General features: G+C 38.7%; 1 protein-coding gene and 1 long non-coding RNA gene across 2 annotated transcripts in view; both read left to right on the top strand.

Moving 5' to 3' along the window:
- The first annotated feature begins 17,887 nt into the window (after positions 1-17,887).
- LOC146473409 (uncharacterized) lies at positions 17,888-21,206 on the top strand. The gene is made up of 3 exons (XR_014866432.1): positions 17,888-17,944; positions 18,443-18,521; positions 19,399-21,206. It is a non-coding gene; the product is annotated as an uncharacterized LOC146473409 (long non-coding RNA).
- The window catches only part of LOC146473406 (uncharacterized), a 45,755-nt gene continuing 38,867 nt past the window's right edge, over positions 18,442-25,329 (top strand). Inside the window, exons 1-2 of the mRNA XM_085118615.1 lie at positions 18,442-18,521; positions 19,399-19,452. The gene's annotated coding sequence lies outside the window, so the exon portion shown is untranslated. The remainder of the gene's footprint in view (positions 18,522-19,398; positions 19,453-25,329) is intronic.

Genomic DNA, 25,329 nt, shown 5'->3' with positions numbered 1-25,329 from the left:
CACTTGTGATTAGTCTATAAAGTCACTTAACGACAAGGGAATCTTTTCATTATTTTAATTTTGTTTAATAAAAAAAAAACGCTCAATGTATGTGATTGTTCATTCTACCCAAGCCTTGGCATCCGTACAGATCAACGTCGTAGTTCATTTTTTATCTCACTCAAAGAGTTAATTTGTTTAGAAAAGAACTTTGTCGGAAACTTTTACCATCACTTTAAAGGGATTCACGCCCTGGCCTCAAAATTAGTCTTTTTAGGTCACACATGTGATAATAGTTAATGATCAACCAGCACGCTAAGTAAGAATTAGGGCTGTTGATTGCAAGAACGACTGATATCTTACTAACGCACGGTTGGATAAGTATGAAACCAACTTAGATCTGTCTACTAAAGAATTTTTTAGGCCATAAACTTCGAAAATTAAGCAGGTTTTGGACCTCCAAACATTGAGCGTGTTCTATAATGTCGTATGCACTGCGCTGTTCAAAGGGCGCTTTGAAATGAAATGCTCAAGCTAAGTTTTTTTTTTGTAATGAAACAAATATTCTTTTAACTGAAATGGCCCAAAATTTGATTTCTCTGAACTGAACAATTCAACTTCAAATGAGAAACAACATCATTTTGACAACAACTCGTCATATAATTTATAGTTTTGACAAATGCGAGCATCTCGAGCGACGGGCTAGGCAAAATTTTCACGCAATTCTAGAAAGTAACTAAGGCATTCGCAGAAAGTCTGATTGTGTTGATTAGCTAGGTAAACTTAACTTACGGTATTTAACTGAAAGGAAGTTTTGTCACAAAGAAGTGCGACAATAACAACACATCAAAACACAAGTTAATTAAGCGATGGTTCTTGAAACGAACAACTTCACAGCTAGAATAATAACATCAGGCTAATACGAAAATATTTCGTTCTCCGGCTCTAAAGCAAACATGACAGTGAAAAGAAACAACATAATAAGAACTGGAGTAAACCAGTTTATTTAAGTCGATTTTGCATTTTAGGTGGCCCCGAATCCCTGAATAAAGTTCACTGAATCTAGTTAAACACAACAACACAGCTGAACAGCAGACGAAAAAAATTGCCGGCAGAAACATGGCCTTAACTAAACACTTTGATTACTTAGCGATATGTCAAAGAGAAATACAAACTCTAACTGAATAAAACACGATTGTTCAAGACTTACTGAGACCTTTAAGTTGTTTCCCTTTCAGAAGAGAACTTTCTAGCAGCGCCGCTGCGGTTCGCCAGATTCGCTCCCCAGCAAAGTCAGCCGATACCGTTCCATCGATCAATCGCTGCCACTGACGGCGCGCTGATTTCTCATCGCAAAGAAGGCCTGAAAGTCAATGTGATCATCCTGTCACTAAAATAATAATAGTAATAATAATAAACAAAATAATGGTGACATGTTGTCGCCGAAACGTCATGTTTTAACCCTTTAAGCCCTAATATCAAAGGACAAACCGTCTCCTGTCTTGTCCCTATATTTTTCTTATAAAAGCCGACTGGGTAGAAGTTATTAAAATATCAAGAGAATTCATCTTGGGTAGTCGTATCCTTAATTCTCATGACCTCAGGGATTGAATAAACATTAATTTTACCAGGAGAAATTTGATGCTGATCACTGTTAGGGCTTAAAGGGTTAATCTTTCTACTTTTTATTGTGAAATAATACAACCGTCCCGGCACAAGAAACTCCATGCACCAAAAGTCTCTTATGCCAGCGGGGATGATCTTGCCACTCAGTCCGATAACTTGTCTGACGACAAGCCAGTGAGGGAGAGATGAACCAGCCCCTAGACCATAATAAGTACATCCCTTTCGGCTAGCGCTCACATCCGACTGTCTCAAATTCAGCTTCATCTATATATAACATGATTAGCCGTCTTCCAAGTGGTACGTCTTGAGGTTTGGGCATGCGTACGTAGTGAACCTCATATAACGAATAGAGAAATATCTCGTTGTTTATTTCAACAAAATGATCAGGCAATGATGAAAAATATGAAAAGCTAGGGGGAAAAAAACACACTTGTGATTAGTCTATAAAGTCACTTAACGACAAGGGAATCTTTTCATTATTTTAATTTTGTTTAATAAAAAAAAAACGCTCAATGTATGTGATTGTTCATTCTACCCAAGCCTTGGCATCCGTACAGATCAACGTCGTAGTTCATTTTTTATCTCACTCAAAGAGTTAATTTGTTTAGAAAAGAACTTTGTCGGAAACTTTTACCATCACTTTAAAGGGATTCACGCCCTGGCCTCAAAATTAGTCTTTTTAGGTCACACATGTGATAATAGTTAATGATCAACCAGCACGCTAAGTAAGAATTAGGGCTGTTGATTGCAAGAACGACTGATATCTTACTAACGCACGGTTGGATAAGTATGAAACCAACTTAGATCTGTCTACTAAAGAATTTTTTAGGCCATAAACTTCGAAAATTAAGCAGGTTTTGGACCTCCAAACATTGAGCGTGTTCTATAATGTCGTATGCACTGCGCTGTTCAAAGGGCGCTTTGAAATGAAATGCTCAAGCTAAGTTTTTTTTTTGTAATGAAACAAATATTCTTTTAACTGAAATGGCCCAAAATTTGATTTCTCTGAACTGAACAATTCAACTTCAAATGAGAAACAACATCATTTTGACAACAACTCGTCATATAATTTATAGTTTTGACAAATGCGAGCATCTCGAGCGACGGGCTAGGCAAAATTTTCACGCAATTCTAGAAAGTAACTAAGGCATTCGCAGAAAGTCTGATTGTGTTGATTAGCTAGGTAAACTTAACTTACGGTATTTAACTGAAAGGAAGTTTTGTCACAAAGAAGTGCGACAATAACAACACATCAAAACACAAGTTAATTAAGCGATGGTTCTTGAAACGAACAACTTCACAGCTAGAATAATAACATCAGGCTAATACGAAAATATTTCGTTCTCCGGCTCTAAAGCAAACATGACAGTGAAAAGAAACAACATAATAAGAACTGGAGTAAACCAGTTTATTTAAGTCGATTTTGCATTTTAGGTGGCCCCGAATCCCTGAATAAAGTTCACTGAATCTAGTTAAACACAACAACACAGCTGAACAGCAGACGAAAAAAATTGCCGGCAGAAACATGGCCTTAACTAAACACTTTGATTACTTAGCGATATGTCAAAGAGAAATACAAACTCTAACTGAATAAAACACGATTGTTCAAGACTTACTGAGACCTTTAAGTTGTTTCCCTTTCAGAAGAGAACTTTCTAGCAGCGCCGCTGCGGTTCGCCAGATTCGCTCCCCAGCAAAGTCAGCCGATACCGTTCCATCGATCAATCGCTGCCACTGACGGCGCGCTGATTTCTCATCGCAAAGAAGGCCTGAAAGTCAATGTGATCATCCTGTCACTAAAATAATAATAGTAATAATAATAAACAAAATAATGGTGACATGTTGTCGCCGAAACGTCATGTTTTAACCCTTTAAGCCCTAATATCAAAGGACAAACCGTCTCCTGTCTTGTCCCTATATTTTTCTTATAAAAGCCGACTGGGTAGAAGTTATTAAAATATCAAGAGAATTCATCTTGGGTAGTCGTATCCTTAATTCTCATGACCTCAGGGATTGAATAAACATTAATTTTACCAGGAGAAATTTGATGCTGATCACTGTTAGGGCTTAAAGGGTTAATCTTTCTACTTTTTATTGTGAAATAATACAACCGTCCCGGCACAAGAAACTCCATGCACCAAAAGTCTCTTATGCCAGCGGGGATGATCTTGCCACTCAGTCCGATAACTTGTCTGACGACAAGCCAGTGAGGGAGAGATGAACCAGCCCCTAGACCATAATAAGTACATCCCTTTCGGCTAGCGCTCACATCCGACTGTCTCAAATTCAGCTTCATCTATATATAACATGATTAGCCGTCTTCCAAGTGGTACGTCTTGAGGTTTGGGCATGCGTACGTAGTGAACCTCATATAACGAATAGAGAAATATCTCGTTGTTTATTTCAACAAAATGATCAGGCAATGATGAAAAATATGAAAAGCTAGGGGGAAAAAACACACTTGTGATTAGTCTATAAAGTCACTTAACGACAAGGGAATCTTTTCATTATTTTAATTTTGTTTAATAAAAAAAAAACGCTCAATGTATGTGATTGTTCATTCTACCCAAGCCTTGGCATCCGTACAGATCAACGTCGTAGTTCATTTTTTATCTCACTCAAAGAGTTAATTTGTTTAGAAAAGAACTTTGTCGGAAACTTTTACCATCACTTTAAAGGGATTCACGCCCTGGCCTCAAAATTAGTCTTTTTAGGTCACACATGTGATAATAGTTAATGATCAACCAGCACGCTAAGTAAGAATTAGGGCTGTTGATTGCAAGAACGACTGATATCTTACTAACGCACGGTTGGATAAGTATGAAACCAACTTAGATCTGTCTACTAAAGAATTTTTTAGGCCATAAACTTCGAAAATTAAGCAGGTTTTGGACCTCCAAACATTGAGCGTGTTCTATAATGTCGTATGCACTGCGCTGTTCAAAGGGCGCTTTGAAATGAAATGCTCAAGCTAAGTTTTTTTTTTGTAATGAAACAAATATTCTTTTAACTGAAATGGCCCAAAATTTGATTTCTCTGAACTGAACAATTCAACTTCAAATGAGAAACAACATCATTTTGACAACAACTCGTCATATAATTTATAGTTTTGACAAATGCGAGCATCTCGAGCGACGGGCTAGGCAAAATTTTCACGCAATTCTAGAAAGTAACTAAGGCATTCGCAGAAAGTCTGATTGTGTTGATTAGCTAGGTAAACTTAACTTACGGTATTTAACTGAAAGGAAGTTTTGTCACAAAGAAGTGCGACAATAACAACACATCAAAACACAAGTTAATTAAGCGATGGTTCTTGAAACGAACAACTTCACAGCTAGAATAATAACATCAGGCTAATACGAAAATATTTCGTTCTCCGGCTCTAAAGCAAACATGACAGTGAAAAGAAACAACATAATAAGAACTGGAGTAAACCAGTTTATTTAAGTCGATTTTGCATTTTAGGTGGCCCCGAATCCCTGAATAAAGTTCACTGAATCTAGTTAAACACAACAACACAGCTGAACAGCAGACGAAAAAAATTGCCGGCAGAAACATGGCCTTAACTAAACACTTTGATTACTTAGCGATATGTCAAAGAGAAATACAAACTCTAACTGAATAAAACACGATTGTTCAAGACTTACTGAGACCTTTAAGTTGTTTCCCTTTCAGAAGAGAACTTTCTAGCAGCGCCGCTGCGGTTCGCCAGATTCGCTCCCCAGCAAAGTCAGCCGATACCGTTCCATCGATCAATCGCTGCCACTGACGGCGCGCTGATTTCTCATCGCAAAGAAGGCCTGAAAGTCAATGTGATCATCCTGTCACTAAAATAATAATAGTAATAATAATAAACAAAATAATGGTGACATGTTGTCGCCGAAACGTCATGTTTTAACCCTTTAAGCCCTAATATCAAAGGACAAACCGTCTCCTGTCTTGTCCCTATATTTTTCTTATAAAAGCCGACTGGGTAGAAGTTATTAAAATATCAAGAGAATTCATCTTGGGTAGTCGTATCCTTAATTCTCATGACCTCAGGGATTGAATAAACATTAATTTTACCAGGAGAAATTTGATGCTGATCACTGTTAGGGCTTAAAGGGTTAATCTTTCTACTTTTTATTGTGAAATAATACAACCGTCCCGGCACAAGAAACTCCATGCACCAAAAGTCTCTTATGCCAGCGGGGATGATCTTGCCACTCAGTCCGATAACTTGTCTGACGACAAGCCAGTGAGGGAGAGATGAACCAGCCCCTAGACCATAATAAGTACATCCCTTTCGGCTAGCGCTCACATCCGACTGTCTCAAATTCAGCTTCATCTATATATAACATGATTAGCCGTCTTCCAAGTGGTACGTCTTGAGGTTTGGGCATGCGTACGTAGTGAACCTCATATAACGAATAGAGAAATATCTCGTTGTTTATTTCAACAAAATGATCAGGCAATGATGAAAAATATGAAAAGCTAGGGGGAAAAAACACACTTGTGATTAGTCTATAAAGTCACTTAACGACAAGGGAATCTTTTCATTATTTTAATTTTGTTTAATAAAAAAAAAACGCTCAATGTATGTGATTGTTCATTCTACCCAAGCCTTGGCATCCGTACAGATCAACGTCGTAGTTCATTTTTTATCTCACTCAAAGAGTTAATTTGTTTAGAAAAGAACTTTGTCGGAAACTTTTACCATCACTTTAAAGGGATTCACGCCCTGGCCTCAAAATTAGTCTTTTTAGGTCACACATGTGATAATAGTTAATGATCAACCAGCACGCTAAGTAAGAATTAGGGCTGTTGATTGCAAGAACGACTGATATCTTACTAACGCACGGTTGGATAAGTATGAAACCAACTTAGATCTGTCTACTAAAGAATTTTTTAGGCCATAAACTTCGAAAATTAAGCAGGTTTTGGACCTCCAAACATTGAGCGTGTTCTATAATGTCGTATGCACTGCGCTGTTCAAAGGGCGCTTTGAAATGAAATGCTCAAGCTAAGTTTTTTTTTTGTAATGAAACAAATATTCTTTTAACTGAAATGGCCCAAAATTTGATTTCTCTGAACTGAACAATTCAACTTCAAATGAGAAACAACATCATTTTGACAACAACTCGTCATATAATTTATAGTTTTGACAAATGCGAGCATCTCGAGCGACGGGCTAGGCAAAATTTTCACGCAATTCTAGAAAGTAACTAAGGCATTCGCAGAAAGTCTGATTGTGTTGATTAGCTAGGTAAACTTAACTTACGGTATTTAACTGAAAGGAAGTTTTGTCACAAAGAAGTGCGACAATAACAACACATCAAAACACAAGTTAATTAAGCGATGGTTCTTGAAACGAACAACTTCACAGCTAGAATAATAACATCAGGCTAATACGAAAATATTTCGTTCTCCGGCTCTAAAGCAAACATGACAGTGAAAAGAAACAACATAATAAGAACTGGAGTAAACCAGTTTATTTAAGTCGATTTTGCATTTTAGGTGGCCCCGAATCCCTGAATAAAGTTCACTGAATCTAGTTAAACACAACAACACAGCTGAACAGCAGACGAAAAAAATTGCCGGCAGAAACATGGCCTTAACTAAACACTTTGATTACTTAGCGATATGTCAAAGAGAAATACAAACTCTAACTGAATAAAACACGATTGTTCAAGACTTACTGAGACCTTTAAGTTGTTTCCCTTTCAGAAGAGAACTTTCTAGCAGCGCCGCTGCGGTTCGCCAGATTCGCTCCCCAGCAAAGTCAGCCGATACCGTTCCATCGATCAATCGCTGCCACTGACGGCGCGCTGATTTCTCATCGCAAAGAAGGCCTGAAAGTCAATGTGATCATCCTGTCACTAAAATAATAATAGTAATAATAATAAACAAAATAATGGTGACATGTTGTCGCCGAAACGTCATGTTTTAACCCTTTAAGCCCTAATATCAAAGGACAAACCGTCTCCTGTCTTGTCCCTATATTTTTCTTATAAAAGCCGACTGGGTAGAAGTTATTAAAATATCAAGAGAATTCATCTTGGGTAGTCGTATCCTTAATTCTCATGACCTCAGGGATTGAATAAACATTAATTTTACCAGGAGAAATTTGATGCTGATCACTGTTAGGGCTTAAAGGGTTAATCTTTCTACTTTTTATTGTGAAATAATACAACCGTCCCGGCACAAGAAACTCCATGCACCAAAAGTCTCTTATGCCAGCGGGGATGATCTTGCCACTCAGTCCGATAACTTGTCTGACGACAAGCCAGTGAGGGAGAGATGAACCAGCCCCTAGACCATAATAAGTACATCCCTTTCGGCTAGCGCTCACATCCGACTGTCTCAAATTCAGCTTCATCTATATATAACATGATTAGCCGTCTTCCAAGTGGTACGTCTTGAGGTTTGGGCATGCGTACGTAGTGAACCTCATATAACGAATAGAGAAATATCTCGTTGTTTATTTCAACAAAATGATCAGGCAATGATGAAAAATATGAAAAGCTAGGGGGAAAAAACACACTTGTGATTAGTCTATAAAGTCACTTAACGACAAGGGAATCTTTTCATTATTTTAATTTTGTTTAATAAAAAAAAAACGCTCAATGTATGTGATTGTTCATTCTACCCAAGCCTTGGCATCCGTACAGATCAACGTCGTAGTTCATTTTTTATCTCACTCAAAGAGTTAATTTGTTTAGAAAAGAACTTTGTCGGAAACTTTTACCATCACTTTAAAGGGATTCACGCCCTGGCCTCAAAATTAGTCTTTTTAGGTCACACATGTGATAATAGTTAATGATCAACCAGCACGCTAAGTAAGAATTAGGGCTGTTGATTGCAAGAACGACTGATATCTTACTAACGCACGGTTGGATAAGTATGAAACCAACTTAGATCTGTCTACTAAAGAATTTTTTAGGCCATAAACTTCGAAAATTAAGCAGGTTTTGGACCTCCAAACATTGAGCGTGTTCTATAATGTCGTATGCACTGCGCTGTTCAAAGGGCGCTTTGAAATGAAATGCTCAAGCTAAGTTTTTTTTTTGTAATGAAACAAATATTCTTTTAACTGAAATGGCCCAAAATTTGATTTCTCTGAACTGAACAATTCAACTTCAAATGAGAAACAACATCATTTTGACAACAACTCGTCATATAATTTATAGTTTTGACAAATGCGAGCATCTCGAGCGACGGGCTAGGCAAAATTTTCACGCAATTCTAGAAAGTAACTAAGGCATTCGCAGAAAGTCTGATTGTGTTGATTAGCTAGGTAAACTTAACTTACGGTATTTAACTGAAAGGAAGTTTTGTCACAAAGAAGTGCGACAATAACAACACATCAAAACACAAGTTAATTAAGCGATGGTTCTTGAAACGAACAACTTCACAGCTAGAATAATAACATCAGGCTAATACGAAAATATTTCGTTCTCCGGCTCTAAAGCAAACATGACAGTGAAAAGAAACAACATAATAAGAACTGGAGTAAACCAGTTTATTTAAGTCGATTTTGCATTTTAGGTGGCCCCGAATCCCTGAATAAAGTTCACTGAATCTAGTTAAACACAACAACACAGCTGAACAGCAGACGAAAAAAATTGCCGGCAGAAACATGGCCTTAACTAAACACTTTGATTACTTAGCGATATGTCAAAGAGAAATACAAACTCTAACTGAATAAAACACGATTGTTCAAGACTTACTGAGACCTTTAAGTTGTTTCCCTTTCAGAAGAGAACTTTCTAGCAGCGCCGCTGCGGTTCGCCAGATTCGCTCCCCAGCAAAGTCAGCCGATACCGTTCCATCGATCAATCGCTGCCACTGACGGCGCGCTGATTTCTCATCGCAAAGAAGGCCTGAAAGTCAATGTGATCATCCTGTCACTAAAATAATAATAGTAATAATAATAAACAAAATAATGGTGACATGTTGTCGCCGAAACGTCATGTTTTAACCCTTTAAGCCCTAATATCAAAGGACAAACCGTCTCCTGTCTTGTCCCTATATTTTTCTTATAAAAGCCGACTGGGTAGAAGTTATTAAAATATCAAGAGAATTCATCTTGGGTAGTCGTATCCTTAATTCTCATGACCTCAGGGATTGAATAAACATTAATTTTACCAGGAGAAATTTGATGCTGATCACTGTTAGGGCTTAAAGGGTTAATCTTTCTACTTTTTATTGTGAAATAATACAACCGTCCCGGCACAAGAAACTCCATGCACCAAAAGTCTCTTATGCCAGCGGGGATGATCTTGCCACTCAGTCCGATAACTTGTCTGACGACAAGCCAGTGAGGGAGAGATGAACCAGCCCCTAGACCATAATAAGTACATCCCTTTCGGCTAGCGCTCACATCCGACTGTCTCAAATTCAGCTTCATCTATATATAACATGATTAGCCGTCTTCCAAGTGGTACGTCTTGAGGTTTGGGCATGCGTACGTAGTGAACCTCATATAACGAATAGAGAAATATCTCGTTGTTTATTTCAACAAAATGATCAGGCAATGATGAAAAATATGAAAAGCTAGGGGGAAAAAACACACTTGTGATTAGTCTATAAAGTCACTTAACGACAAGGGAATCTTTTCATTATTTTAATTTTGTTTAATAAAAAAAAAACGCTCAATGTATGTGATTGTTCATTCTACCCAAGCCTTGGCATCCGTACAGATCAACGTCGTAGTTCATTTTTTATCTCACTCAAAGAGTTAATTTGTTTAGAAAAGAACTTTGTCGGAAACTTTTACCATCACTTTAAAGGGATTCACGCCCTGGCCTCAAAATTAGTCTTTTTAGGTCACACATGTGATAATAGTTAATGATCAACCAGCACGCTAAGTAAGAATTAGGGCTGTTGATTGCAAGAACGACTGATATCTTACTAACGCACGGTTGGATAAGTATGAAACCAACTTAGATCTGTCTACTAAAGAATTTTTTAGGCCATAAACTTCGAAAATTAAGCAGGTTTTGGACCTCCAAACATTGAGCGTGTTCTATAATGTCGTATGCACTGCGCTGTTCAAAGGGCGCTTTGAAATGAAATGCTCAAGCTAAGTTTTTTTTTTGTAATGAAACAAATATTCTTTTAACTGAAATGGCCCAAAATTTGATTTCTCTGAACTGAACAATTCAACTTCAAATGAGAAACAACATCATTTTGACAACAACTCGTCATATAATTTATAGTTTTGACAAATGCGAGCATCTCGAGCGACGGGCTAGGCAAAATTTTCACGCAATTCTAGAAAGTAACTAAGGCATTCGCAGAAAGTCTGATTGTGTTGATTAGCTAGGTAAACTTAACTTACGGTATTTAACTGAAAGGAAGTTTTGTCACAAAGAAGTGCGACAATAACAACACATCAAAACACAAGTTAATTAAGCGATGGTTCTTGAAACGAACAACTTCACAGCTAGAATAATAACATCAGGCTAATACGAAAATATTTCGTTCTCCGGCTCTAAAGCAAACATGACAGTGAAAAGAAACAACATAATAAGAACTGGAGTAAACCAGTTTATTTAAGTCGATTTTGCATTTTAGGTGGCCCCGAATCCCTGAATAAAGTTCACTGAATCTAGTTAAACACAACAACACAGCTGAACAGCAGACGAAAAAAATTGCCGGCAGAAACATGGCCTTAACTAAACACTTTGATTACTTAGCGATATGTCAAAGAGAAATACAAACTCTAACTGAATAAAACACGATTGTTCAAGACTTACTGAGACCTTTAAGTTGTTTCCCTTTCAGAAGAGAACTTTCTAGCAGCGCCGCTGCGGTTCGCCAGATTCGCTCCCCAGCAAAGTCAGCCGATACCGTTCCATCGATCAATCGCTGCCACTGACGGCGCGCTGATTTCTCATCGCAAAGAAGGCCTGATACTCTACAGGTTAAGGACCCTACGTCTTTTCGCTAGCTGTTTTTTAGTGCTTTTCGTGTCGGCCTGATGTCAAAAACGATATGCTGATATTGCAATGCATTATGGGATAGCTGTGACAATTTTGCGCGGGGAACACCTTACCTCGAATTTATTAAAAAATATTTTAAGTCTAAAATCATCTCTTCATTTACAGACTTCGACCACCGCACGCTTTGGCAAATGAGCCACAACTCACGTTTGTACCATTTTGAGAGTGATACCGTCCGCTTTTATAGAAGAGGTAATAATAGACTTTCGTCTGGCTCGGCTTGCCTCCGACTGTAAACTGTCACCTCGAGCGCTGAAAAAAGCACTATTTATCAGTCGAAAGGCAAAACATGCCTCGCTTCTTTGAGGGATGCTGGTGATTTGCAGATTTCCAGGCTTAATGATGCCCTTCCATCACCAGACGGCCAAAAATATTTCAAGCAAAAAAGAAAACCATCAGGTAAAGCTTCGAATACGCTCGCTTCACTTTCTCGCTTCTCCGAAATGTCGGTTTTGTCTTCGTCACTCTGTCACGTGGTTGAACGAATTCGTTTCAGGGCTTACGCGGTCAGCAGCCAAAGCCAACAAGGTTTTTAGTGATCATCCTGTTACTAAAATGTAGTTACTGTCTTTCTCATGGCATAATTAAAACAAAATAATGGTGAAGGGGTATCGATTGGTCTTTGCGAGCATGGGAGCAGTGTGTTTATTTTTGCGAGCACGAGCAGTTGAAAAAGTTTTCTTGCGAGCACTTTAGAAAATACAGATGGCGAGCAGTGAACACTTCGAGTACTTCGTAAATTTTCCGCTAGCAGGAATCTCTCTTTTTTTTAAAATAGGATACATTGTTTTGCGCCAAGTAATAGCTAATAATCTGGCTGACACCTCCAAAACGGAACAATAGTTACAAGCCAGAGGTAAGGATGTTTCAACCTTTTTGTTTTAACGATATCATAATTGATTTATCGTTAATATATGTATAAAAAATAACTACAAAGGAGGATTAACGAAATTTCGAGCAATCGAGCACATGTTAACGAGAATGCGAGCATGCGAGCAGTTGCAAAAATTTTGCGAGCACGAGCGAGCGAGCACCCGAATAATTTTTGCGAGCAATTCGCGCAGAGGCCAAATTTTGCGAACACTCTTAAATTGAATGAGACCATTCGATACCCCTTGGTGACATATCGTCGCCGAAACGTAATGTTTTAATCTCGCTACTTTTTATTCTGAAATAATACAACAGCTGACAAAAGAAACCCCTGACACCGCAGACCTCTTATGCCAGCGGAGATGAATCTTGCTGCTTAGTCCGATAATTTGTCTTACGACAAGACAGTGAGGGAGGAAAAAGTCGGCTCCTAGACCATATATGAGACAGATCCCTTTCGCGCTAGCGCTTATTAATGTCACATGTATCACGTTACAACACACACGGATTCTCAAATAACATCGACGTAATATTTAGTAAAGGTCAGGTACATGCGTTTCAGATCTCGGCAAAATGGGGAAAGAAACAATACCCCCAATAAGGGAAACTACAGTCTTGACTGTTATTGTATTGAAATAAATTTTTATTCATTCATTCAATTGCAATTTAAAAAAAAAAAAAACCAAAGAAAGCCTTCGACCTCGTGGACCACAAGTGCCTTCTCCATAAATTAGAACCTTATGGAGTTCGAGGCCCAAGCTATAACCGGTTCCTGGATTATCTCTGCACCCGCTCACAGAGAGTAAAATTTGGCAAGGAATTATCATCTAGCCTTCCCCTGGATTATGGTGTACCTCTGGGTTCACTATTACTGGACCCCTTACTCAGTGCTTGCTGTGATCCAATATCAGCATGTATGCCTGATACCGTCATATATACCACTGGCTCGGAGTCAGACTGCATCATGGCAGAAATCCAAGAAGCCCTCCAAAGAGTTTAACAGTGGATGAAAAACAGCAAGCTTGTTCTAAATCTCACGAAGACCAAATGTATGCTCTTTGGTACTAACTTGCAGAAACTTGCAAATGCCATCGAAAGGGTGAGAAATTTTTGCTATTTAGGGGTCACCCTTGACGAACACCTCTCATGGAAAGAGTATGTTAGTAAAGTGTTTACCAAGGTTAACAAGTGCTTGGGTCTACTCGGCCGCATCCGATCATGTTTAACGCAGCGAAATGCGTATACAACTGTCTCGTATTACCAGTAGTGTGCTACACCGACACGGCATGGGGTGAATTGTCTGTTGAGTGCAAGAGTAGGTTACAGCGACACAGCGCCTACAAAATCGAGCTGCACGCATAATTGTCAGACTTGCGAGCACCAGCGAAGCTCTCAAGACACTAGGATGGCCTAACTTAGAAACTATTAGGAAAAGGAACAAATCTATCTTAGTCTACAAATGTCTTAATGATTTAGTGCCGTAGTATCTTTCTGATTATTAATAGAAACCACATTTTCCATAGTTACAATACACGTCGGCGTGAAGACATTTATCCTTCAAGACCCAAACTTAGCCCAGGAAAGAGAACTTTTAGATACTCCGGAGCGATTTTATTGAACTCATTACCTGAAACATACAAACGGGAAGCGTCCTTGGAGGCTTTTAAGCGACTTATGATGAAACACGATTATGCATAGATTTTTCTTAGTTTGCAAATGTTTTATTTATTTTTTCTATCTTGTAATTTTAGCCCAAAAGTGTTTATTAGAGTCATATATATTGTATTTTTTTCTCTCAGACCACAAGTTTTTAGACTACAAGCGTTCATTGTAATTCATTACTTTGCTATAATGATTTTAGGTGTATACAGGGCCCCTCAGGATAACAGCCCCGTAGCTGATTGGGCCACCCTGTCTTAAATGAAGTCCGCTTACTTACATTTCGTTTCGTACACTTTTTGTCGAACATTGGCTCACCTCTAACCCCCCAACCCCTCACCACACATTCTCCACCCCTATCACTCAAAAACGGACTGACTTGAGAGTTTAAGATGTAACGAGAACATAAAAAACCCGGTAGATTTAGTAAGTAAAACAATAACTTTGCACCTGGATCAGTGACACTCTCAGGTCATGTTTTTGCCTTTTCTTTAACGTGGACTAGTACGTGAAGTTTCCTAATTTCACGTTTGAAGGACGTAGACAAACGACGACAGATTTTTCTTTCTCTTTTTAAATTTGGAATCGGGGAGTAAGAATCCGACTGCAGGAGAATTTTTTTTCCTCTGGTCTTGAGAACATATTTGTGTTGCTTTTTTGTGTGACAACGCGGGAACACTAAATTGTATAAACTAAGGACATTTGTATTGCTTAAAATGAGCGGATGTCTTAGAAAACAAGTTGTTTATTTCGACAACTTTCACGGCTTCAGATTGGTTGATTTCAATCCATTTTGATTCTTATTTCTGATTCACAAGGTAGGACTGCCTGCTAGCAAAGGAAACTGACAGGTAGTAAACAGACTATTAAAGGTTGTGAAAAGGCACTTGCAGCGTCAGAATTCAACATTAATTTGTTTTAATTATATATTTTTTGGGCACATTGCTTTTTAATCTTCCAAAAATTCTGGGGGGGCTCAAGCCCCCCGCAGCCCCCTGCCCCTCCCCCCGCTACGGGCCTGGCCAGGGCTGAGTTTCTCGAAGCATGGTTAGCGCTAACCATTGATTAAGAGGTATTAAAACCTATAGGTTGTCGTGGCATTAAACCCGGGTTAGCGCTAACCATGCTATCCGAGTGAATCCAATCGGGCGACAGGGCTAGATATTCCGAGCATGGCGTTATGACGTGTCTCGTTTTGTGTCAGCGGAAGAATCCATGAAAACAAAATGGCGGGTTCGGAAATGCTGACGGATGGATTTTAAAATTTTTGAGAATTAGGGAGAAGTGTTTTTATCCTGATCAAGTTAAACAGTCGTTTTTCAGCCATAGACAGTCTTTATCAAGAGACTGATCGGTGAGTTTTTTGCCCTGTTCTCGTTCATAGCTTAAATCGAGCTGCGGATACGTGTCGATAAGCTCAAGCTTTAAGCTTACTATAAAAATTATTGAAAGTGCCTTATAGTATTGCGTTATTTCGGTCATTGAAAAGAAAACTTAAACCTTTCCGAAACTTCCCTTAGTTACTGTACAGCTCAGTATTTTATTTTAAAGAAACTGTAGATATTTATAATACCGACTTCTCAATCTGGTAATGATGGTTATCATGAAATGAAATAAAATTTTGTGACCAAAAATCTATAAATGGAACATTACCACTGAGGAAAATGAAAGACCGTGACATACAAAATTGCGCATGGATTTTAAAATTGCCGTCCCAACTGACACAACTACCCAGAGCACGTGTGCCCTTATATATGCAGATCATCCAAGCAAAATTAAGGACGGTGTCTACTAATAGAGAAGTATTTTTGTGTGGTTTATGGCTATGCCTGGAAAGCAGATCTCAGCAAGGGCTACTGAATACCACAAAGAAAATTGGGGGTAACCACGCATTTTTAAGCGATAATCAAGCAACAATTATTCTAAAAAACAGAAAAATACAAAGCAATGTATGGCGTTATTTTCCAAATTGAAGCTTTGTTGAAAAATGCATAGTTACCCCCAATTTTCTTTCTGGATACAAATAGTTTTAAACGGCATAACAATATCCCCATATTAGTAGGCATCACCCATTGGAAACACAAGTATTTTGAGATGCGCAGAATGTATGCGCAGTCACAAAAGTAGGCACCGTCCTTAACTTTATGAAATGTAGTACAAACGCTTATAAAAGGAACCTCTATGATCTTCAAGAACACTTAAATTAAATGACATGGGACACTTAAACAACTGATGGGTACAGTGTAGATTTAAGAAATATGCTCTCAGCGTATTTTATATAAGCTTATAGTTATTAGCATAGATTTGCACCACTGCATGGTCAATTAATTTATCCTATTTTGTTTTATTACTGACTAGCACCCTATGATCTTAACATTATGGCCTTTGCTTTTGTGGATTAACTGCGAACAAGTCGAAGTAAAAAATAGACCATGACTTTATTTAATGGTCTTTTATAATTGAATCTTATTTTTTCATATAGGAAAAATACAGGAAACAGGTGTAAAATTGACTCATAAATAAAGCAAGCCACTGTCAAGTTCAGTTGTTGCATCCATGAAAACTAATGCTCTGGATGTTTTTGTATCTGTTCGTACTTAAGGCTAATCGTTGGAGTACAAGGACTGCTGAGTAAGCTAAGTACAACACATCCAGACTCGTTACATGGTAAGAGAGCATTAACATGTTTACAATAGTTCCCGTATTTCCCAACTGGTTTTGTGTCCCTCTCACCCTTCCCCCAGTTCTGCCAAGGGTTTCATATTCCACAACACTAGCTGGGCATTGGGCATTCCCCCCTCTCATCCCAGTCCCAGTCAGTCAACTGACTTGGTACCTCTTGGGAGTAAAAAATCTATTCAGACCATGCCCACAAAACAGAATTCTGGTACCTTTTAGGGGACCTTTTCAAAATTTCTGAAGATCACCGCTGTTACTTTTATATAGGAGAACCCCCCCCCCCCCCCCCTCAAGCACTTTGTTAGCCATACTGTAAGAACACGGAGACTTTCTTCCCAGGGTCCTTTTCTGTTCCTTCTTCAAGAAATCAAGAACCCTGGTTATGGGTTGAATCCCGTTCAAGCATGAATTTTTTTCAGGCTTTCTTTTCGCAACTGCTTAAAGTTGTGTACTGTGAGGATCTTTCTTCTATTTGATCTTTCATCCACTGTTTAAAATATATCTTTTGTATATTTACATTTATTTAAAGCAATTTAATATTGTACACTTTACCGCCCATTGATAAAAATAATAATAATAAAGCGTTAATATTGTGCACTATAATGCCCCTCCTTTACAGGAAATTCATCCAGAACACATTTTAAGTGTCATGCAACCAGCCAAAACCAGGGTTCTTTCCCAAGGGAAGAAAAAACAATTTTCATTCTGGGTGATCATTTCCTTTACTTTTATGATCTGAATGTTTGATGATGTACTGTAAAGTTCTGATAGTAACGACCCTCTTTACTTTGGGTTGTGACTTTCGGAGGTTCGTTACTATCCAAACTTTACGGTATTGATATTGTGAGAAGAAATTAGATGCTGGTTATTTTGTTGGGGCATAAAGGGTTATTTTGTTTTAATCTGTCTCTTAATTTGTCTTTCTAAGGTTGTGATCAAACTACTGCCTCCACCCCTTCCCCGTGCTTTAGCCCTTTAACTGTGTCTGGAGATAGACTGATGTTGTATTCACTTGTGTTTCTTTTTTGTCGTGCAGCTGTTGAACAAGAAATAGAACACAACTTGGAACAAGCTTAAGTAAACTGGGACCGACTCACCATCCTTATTAACAAAGAACCGCCACAGAAAAAGCAGAGTGTTCGAATGTAAGTCTTTCTGAAAGTTTCTTCCGTTTAAAATGAAATGATTGCAAGGTTATTAAATCTTCTTCTCATTGGCGCAAAATTGGGTATAAGGGTTGAAATTATTCATCCAAAATCAACTTATTGCAGCAACAAGATAAAGCAAAATAACAGACATGGCTTTAAAGGAAAATTAATTTATTGATCACCAATAGAAACTGGAATGGGGTTTTTAATCTTGAGAACCATGAACAAAAAAAAAAAGACATTTTCCACAAACCCTTGTGAACTGCTATTGATGAATTCTTTCCACTTAAGGTGTAGGACTACACCCTCTGACAAACCTTTTCTTTTTTTAATTATTGCCTTACAGGACAGTACAGAGAGATATAATCTGTAGGACGTGAAAGAACCCACACACTGTTTGAAAAGAGTAAGGTCATGCTGATGTCCAATCTCACCCCAAATTTTATACCAACTTGATACTGATATACTATTTTTTTTATGTTGATGCTTTCGCAGAAAAGTGGATCAACTTACATATGATTTGAGACATTTGAAAACAGGCCTTAACAACTACAAACATCGGAAGATGATGAAGGTACATATAACAATAATGACATTGTTACCTTTACTGCCAGTAAGCATGTTGGCTTACAAGTTCTTAACCTGTTCTTCATTTATTTATTAGCTTTGGAAAAATCCGAATCCGGATTATTGATTCAAGATCACTCAGATCATGGTGTATCAAAGGAACTAACGAATCCACTCTGGGTAAAGATACGTCGGTTCCTTTGATGCAACATGGCCCAAGTGACCTTAGATCAAAAATCCGGATTTGGATTTTTCCAAAGAAACACATCCTAAATCTTCCATGGATTAAGTTTGATTATTTGATTATTATTTGTATTTTAGTAAAATGAAATCGATAACAATAAGTACACGATGAAAATTCTTGGAAAAAATTTCCAAGCCCCCAGCATGAATCGAACCCACAACCTTCCATATACTAGTTTGGATGCTCTAATCACTGATCTATGGGTCATTCACATGGTGAGCAGGTCAGGCTTGAGGTCACCTATAGCTCAGTGGTTAGAGCATCCAAACTAGTATCTGGAAGTTTGCAGGTTTGATTCCTGCTGGGGGCTTGGAAATTGTTTTCCGAGAATTTTCATTGTTTACTTTTCATAGCATTGGGTGGTTGGCTGGTTTGCTAAATTCTAGTAAAAGCCTAAGTAAAATATGAGACAGGCTAGTTAAACATACAACAATGATCTGTCAGTGAGGATGCCTCCAATAATAAAATTTTACCTCAGAAATTATTTTAACTAATAAAATAATAATCATCCAGTCTTCATGAGCAGCAGCACCATATAATGACAAACTTGTTGCCATGTAGAGTCCTCTACTTTTGGAATAAAAAGACCTTGTGTTAAAATTGTTGTTTTTGTAGCTGATAACATTGATTCTTTTGGCAGGAACAAGAGGGAAAAGAAAGAGAAGAACTTTTAAACAGAAGGTTTACTACTAATGTAAGCTACATTATTTTTAGTATGTTAGATGTGTGTTTTTACTTCCAGAATCAGTGGAAGAAATCCCCAAGTGTTACCATTCCTGAAGATGAAAGCCATCAGATAGTGATTGTTATGAATGCTGTTTTGCCCCGTGTTAAGCTTACTAGGTGATATTGGGGGTTATAGGTTAATCATCTAGAGACCAGAATCTAATTTCTCCTTACCTAATGACTACATTTTCAAACATGCAGGTCATGAGAAACAAATAAGTGATCACAAAAGATGACATGTTCTGATATTTAAACAAATTTTCCCAGCTAGGTATCATAGAACAGAAAGGAGAATAAATACATGTTGATATTTTGCAAGGTTTGAGTACCTTTTTATAGGAAGTTAACGTTAATTTCGGACAAAATAGTGTCAAAATGTGAATCCGCATGCTAACGGCTGAAAGCTGTCTGAGACGTTCCTCGTTACCTTGGCCTTATAAATATTTTAAATTAATATGTCTCCTAATATTTACTTAAATTACGCTGAAGTTTTACTAGAGTGGCCAGTCCATCAGCTTGAGCTTGCACAGAATTAACAGCTATTTGTGAAAAGGTTTCTGTAAATGAATCAACATTGGGGAGAAAAACACTTCCAGGCCATTGCAGTAAGCAGGTCGTTTTCCAGAAACAATTGTTCTCATTCATGTAATTTAGTAAACCACCTAATTGAAGATCCTTCTTTGCTACCTCTCGTTATTTAGATTTCTCCAAAGTTCCGCTTGATATTACCAATAAACTTTTTAATTCACTCTTTTTGCCAATTCTTCTCTACGGATCTGAGGTATGGGCAATCTATGATAAAGATGATTTCAGTACTTGGGAAAAGGATGTAATTGAAAAAACGCATATTTTTCTTTGTAAGCAATCCCTAGGAGTAAATAAACGATGCCCAAACGTTGCAGCTAGAAATGAACTAGGAAGATTATCTTTGAAATTGAATATTGACACTTCCATTCTTAAATTCTGGATACATTTACAAACTCTACCAGAAAATAACATTGCAAAACAATGTTTACAGATTTCTGACAAAAACCAGCCAGGTTTGTCACAGAAAATTAAAGTGCTATTCAAAGAGTATAATTCTAATTCCATGGTTTTAAATAACAATAACTGTAACGCGTTTTTAAATCACGTCAATCAAAATATTCGCAAAGCATTAATTAACCATCAACTCTCACTTCTTCACTCAAACAGAAAATTGAGCTTTTACAACTTTTTTAAAACTGACACTAAACAATCTGTATTTTTAGATGCTATTATAAATCCTCTCCATAGAACCGCTGTAATAAATTTCGCTTAGGAAACCATCAACTTCATATTGAAACTGGAAGATATACTGTCCCCAAGACTCGTGAAAATTTAAGAATTTGCACTTATTGCCAAGCTAATGATGTTGAAAACGAGTCCCACGCTTTATTCTTTTGCACATTTTGTGATAGTTTTCGAATCAAAATGTTTGATGAAATAACTAGAAAATACCAATTTTATGAACAACTGGATATTAATTCAAAAATTTTGTTCCTCTTTAATAGTATTGACCCATTTATTTTTAGATCAGTTGCTGCTCTTGTCTATGAAATCATGAACTCTAGATATAAGAAGTTATATAGCTTATGAAATTGTATCAGAAGTTTACATAATTATATAATTCTCTAGTTTGTATAAGGTAATGCCATGTATAGATATGGAAATACCTAAATAAATTGTTGTTGTTGTTTGTAATTAGTTGTGGTTTTCCAGGTGAACTTATGTAATCAGCTGTCCTTTAGATCTAACAGATATCGTGAGTAGCTTGTATATTGCTTGTGTTTTATAGGGTATTATATAATCACCAAGCTTCTTGAGAAAGCCATAAGTTTGTAATCCGTGTTCAAAAGCGATATGGGGCGCCAATTTTTCGGTCCTTTTTGTGCAGCAAGCACAAGAGACTCTCGCGCTGGATATACGTAAGAACACCCCGGCGATATCTCTCGTTCAGAACCAGAACGCGAATATCACCCAGGTCATCCCAAAAAGACAAATAGAAATCGGTGGCGAGGCTGTCAGAGCCAGGCGATTTGCCGGTCTGAAGGCCCTTCAAAGCGGAGAAAAGCTCGTCTTAGTAAATAAGCCCTCGCAACTAGCACGCTCAATATCATTCAAAGAAAATTCTAAACTATCGATCAAATCGGTTTGGATCTGCATGTCAATAGAATTATCCTTGGCATGTAGATCACGATAAAAATTCGCAAAAACCCGCTTAATATCAGCTTGTGAAGTTTTTCGCTACCATCAGTATCAACAACGGAATCAAACGAGTTTTTCTCCGCACGCTGGTGCACGAGGCGAAAGAAATACCGCGTGGGCTTTTCTCCTTCCTCGATCAACTTGGCACGCGATCGAATTTTAGCGCCCTCCGCCTCACGAGAAATAATAGACGAAAGAGCGCTTTCAACATCTCGCAATTCGGAAACGACAGAATTATCACCAGCATGGAAAGCACTTTTAGCACGAATTAAACGCTTAGTTAAAAAAATTCCGCTCACGATTTATGCGCCGATCAAATCGAAACTTCAACATCCCCCCCCCCCCCCCCCCGGCAAACCCCGGGCATCTGACTATTTTCTGTGCCCGGGAATGGGGAATTTGACGGGTAAGGCCTTCCCGGGGGTGGGGAATTTGACCTTGCCTGGGTGGGGTGGGAAAAATTGAACCGGAAGTGTCGGGTTTCAAATCGCTTTTTGGGGGGGGGGGGCGCCGAAGTTTGGACGAGATGGAAGAGACTAAAGGAAGAGATACAGCATTACAAAAAAAGCTTACAAAAAAAGGGCCTTCAAAAGTGAGAGTGCTTAAATATTAATTATTTTTATAGATTGTATATAAACGATGTAGATTTTTTATACAATGAGTCCCACAGTGAATAGTGAAAGAAATGAGCACTGTCGAATGAAAAACCGCTAGAATATCCTGTCACTCGAACAACATTCTACGTAGCCGGCTAACTAATTAATATGTATTTCTAGTTCTTTAAACGATTTAGTTTTTTTATGCAATGAGTCAAGCTGCGCCTTTCTCCCGCATTTGTGTCTGCAGAGGTTTTTAGAATAGCCATAAAACAGCAGTGAACAGTTAAAGAAAACAAAAAACATTGTCGAATGAAAAACCGTCGCTTTGGCTTAAACTGCAGAATACCCTGCCACTTGAACAGTCTACGTAGCCGGCTAACTCATTTTAAATATGTTATTATGTACTTCTCGTTAAACAACCTTTGCCGTGTTTCGGAGTTAGAACAGCTTACACTTGCTGATTGACATTGTCCGACTTAATAAATTCAATTTCCAATCATTAGTTTCAATGTTAAAGTTGTGGTTTTTGTAGTAGCTCATGACAGGAGCCGACAACGATTGTTCTTTAGGAGGGGCATTTGACAGACAAATCCGACGATAAGGTAGGGCATTTGAACACCATTTTGGCCCAATGGGGCGGGAATTTGAACGATCCAATCTTCAAAAGTTCAAATGCCCGGGATTTGCCCGGGGGGGGGGGGGGGGGGATGTTGAAGTTTCGAGTTGATGGGCGCATTACAGACTGACACTTACGTGTGCATAATGCAAGCGGAACGAATGACAAGTTTCAGATCGTCCCACCAAGCCCCCAGAGACTCAAAGTCGGAAATAACACTCTTTTGGCGATCAGCAACAAAAGAAATCTCACGCTTACACTCAGGATCAGCCAAGAGAGCGGTATTTTTAAAATCTCCAAACACCATCTCGCTTATTTAAAAAACCATCAAAAGAAAAATCGAGAACCTCAAAATCGTGATCGGAAAAAACACACGGTAAAACCTTGTTTAAACAAACAAATTTAAACAAAGAGCGAGACAGCAAAAAAACGATCAAATACGAGTAGCCAGCGAGTAATCAGAATTAGACCAAGTAAAAGAAACACCGCACGGATTCAATTTGCGCCAAACATCGCTTAAACAAAAATCGGACAAAAAGGCACAGGCACTAAGACACTTTTTGTCCGGCAGCAAAGTATTAGCAGAATAGCGATCTAATTTGTTATCAATACAATTTTAAAAAAGTCACTAGCAATAACGCGAGAACCATTAGAAATAAAATAATCATGTAAACACTCAAAAAAGGTTTTACGCTCCGAGACAGTGTTTGGAGCATAGATATTAACAACATTAAGACTCATAGACCCTAGTAGCACCAATGCACTGAAAACGCGCCCGTCAGAATCAAATAAAAAGCGAAAGATATGGCCCGAAAATCTGGGAGAGACAAATAAAGCTACCAGATTTGCCCGGCAGCAGATTTGCCTCTCCCAAAAGAGCAAAAGCATTGGCCAGGCCAACAAAGAGCGATTTCGTCCGCGACATTCTTAGTGGACACATGAGTTTCTTGTAATAAAAATAAATCATACATTCAAATGCTCAAGCTCGCGCAAAGCAGTGAATCGATTAGCAGGGGTGCCAAGGACCCCAACCTTTAAAGATATAATTTTCAACGACATTGGTGCTAATAGCGCCTAGAATGACGCCTATCCCTCACCTTCACAAACTCATGATCAGAGTCCTCCTCAGATGATTCGCGATCGTGATTATGATGATGACGATGGCGCTCACGCTCCGCCTTTTCCTGTGTAGTACGTTTATGGTCCGAGGATGGTTTTTGGACACTTGAAGGCGGTGGCTCACTCGCTGCTTTCGGCTTGGGTGGCTTCTTGGACTGTTGTTTTACAGAATCCTTTGAGTCCTTGGAAGACTTGGACGAAGGCTGCTTGGAGACCGACCTCACCGCCTCGACAGCTTTAATGGCCTCCGCTTGCTCTGGTGTACGAGAGGCCACCTTGGCGTAAGAAGGCGATGCAGCAGGCGACGAAGTGGTCTCCACATCATCGGGGTTTAGAGATCCGCCAGACTTGTTAACCACATTCGCGCTGTATAACGAAAAAGGACATACTGAAACGTCATGGTCTTTCTCAAGACAAATAGAGCAAAGGGTCGGTGGCTGGCAATCTTCAATCCTATGCTCCGGCGCTTCACAATTAAAGCACCGGAACGATGAGCATTTTGCGGCCACGTGGCCAACATCCCGGCAGCGACGGCACATTTTAGGCTGATATGGATACCAGATTCGTATTAACTCGCCCGCAACAAAAATAGTTGGCGGGATGGGCAAATTCAACTGCATCTTGGCAGTACGCACACCATTATAGATACTAGCGGCGACTCTGTCCCAACGAAAAGAAAAAACCTTGCCATAATGCGAAAGTCGACCGATCAAAACAGTGTCCGGTAATTCAGTAGGCGCTTCGTAGATCTTATCAATCATCACACGATTCTCACAGTCGCCTAAGAAAACTGCGCAGCCAGCAATCGATACGGACGGGACACCAAGGGCAACGTTATTCGCATCGGTCGATCGAAAGCTTACCACCCACGTGTTATTTGACGCCCGTCGCTGGATAGACAAAATTTCATCTACGTCAATACCGGCCGCATCAAAACCACTGATAATCCATTGGCTGCTCGCTTGTCAGTGTATCGACCGAAAAAACAACAGATAATTCTTTGCGAAGTCGCACACGGCGGTCAGTGTCCTTCAAGTTCTACGTAAACTTCGGAGCCGATTCGTATCTCGTACAACTATAAAATAAATCACATAGAAATTTCGGTGCGCCTAGAGGTTTTTCAGGAACGTCTTGGGACGCATTCTCAGGCATGGAACAATCACCCAAATTCTGAGGTGATGGCGAAAAAAACAACTCAGGCTTACAGGTGTCATCACAGGGCGTCTCTTCAGGGACCTCATCAACAGCTTTCGAAATAGGCCTTATCACGGTTTTCGACGCCATT

This window comes from Pavona decussata, unplaced genomic scaffold (assembly GCF_977016875.1).
Source record: "Pavona decussata unplaced genomic scaffold, jaPavDecu1.1 SCAFFOLD_94, whole genome shotgun sequence".
Classification (NCBI taxonomy): domain Eukaryota; kingdom Metazoa; phylum Cnidaria; class Anthozoa; order Scleractinia; family Agariciidae; genus Pavona; species Pavona decussata.
This window is presented reverse-complemented; position numbering and strand designations above follow the sequence as displayed.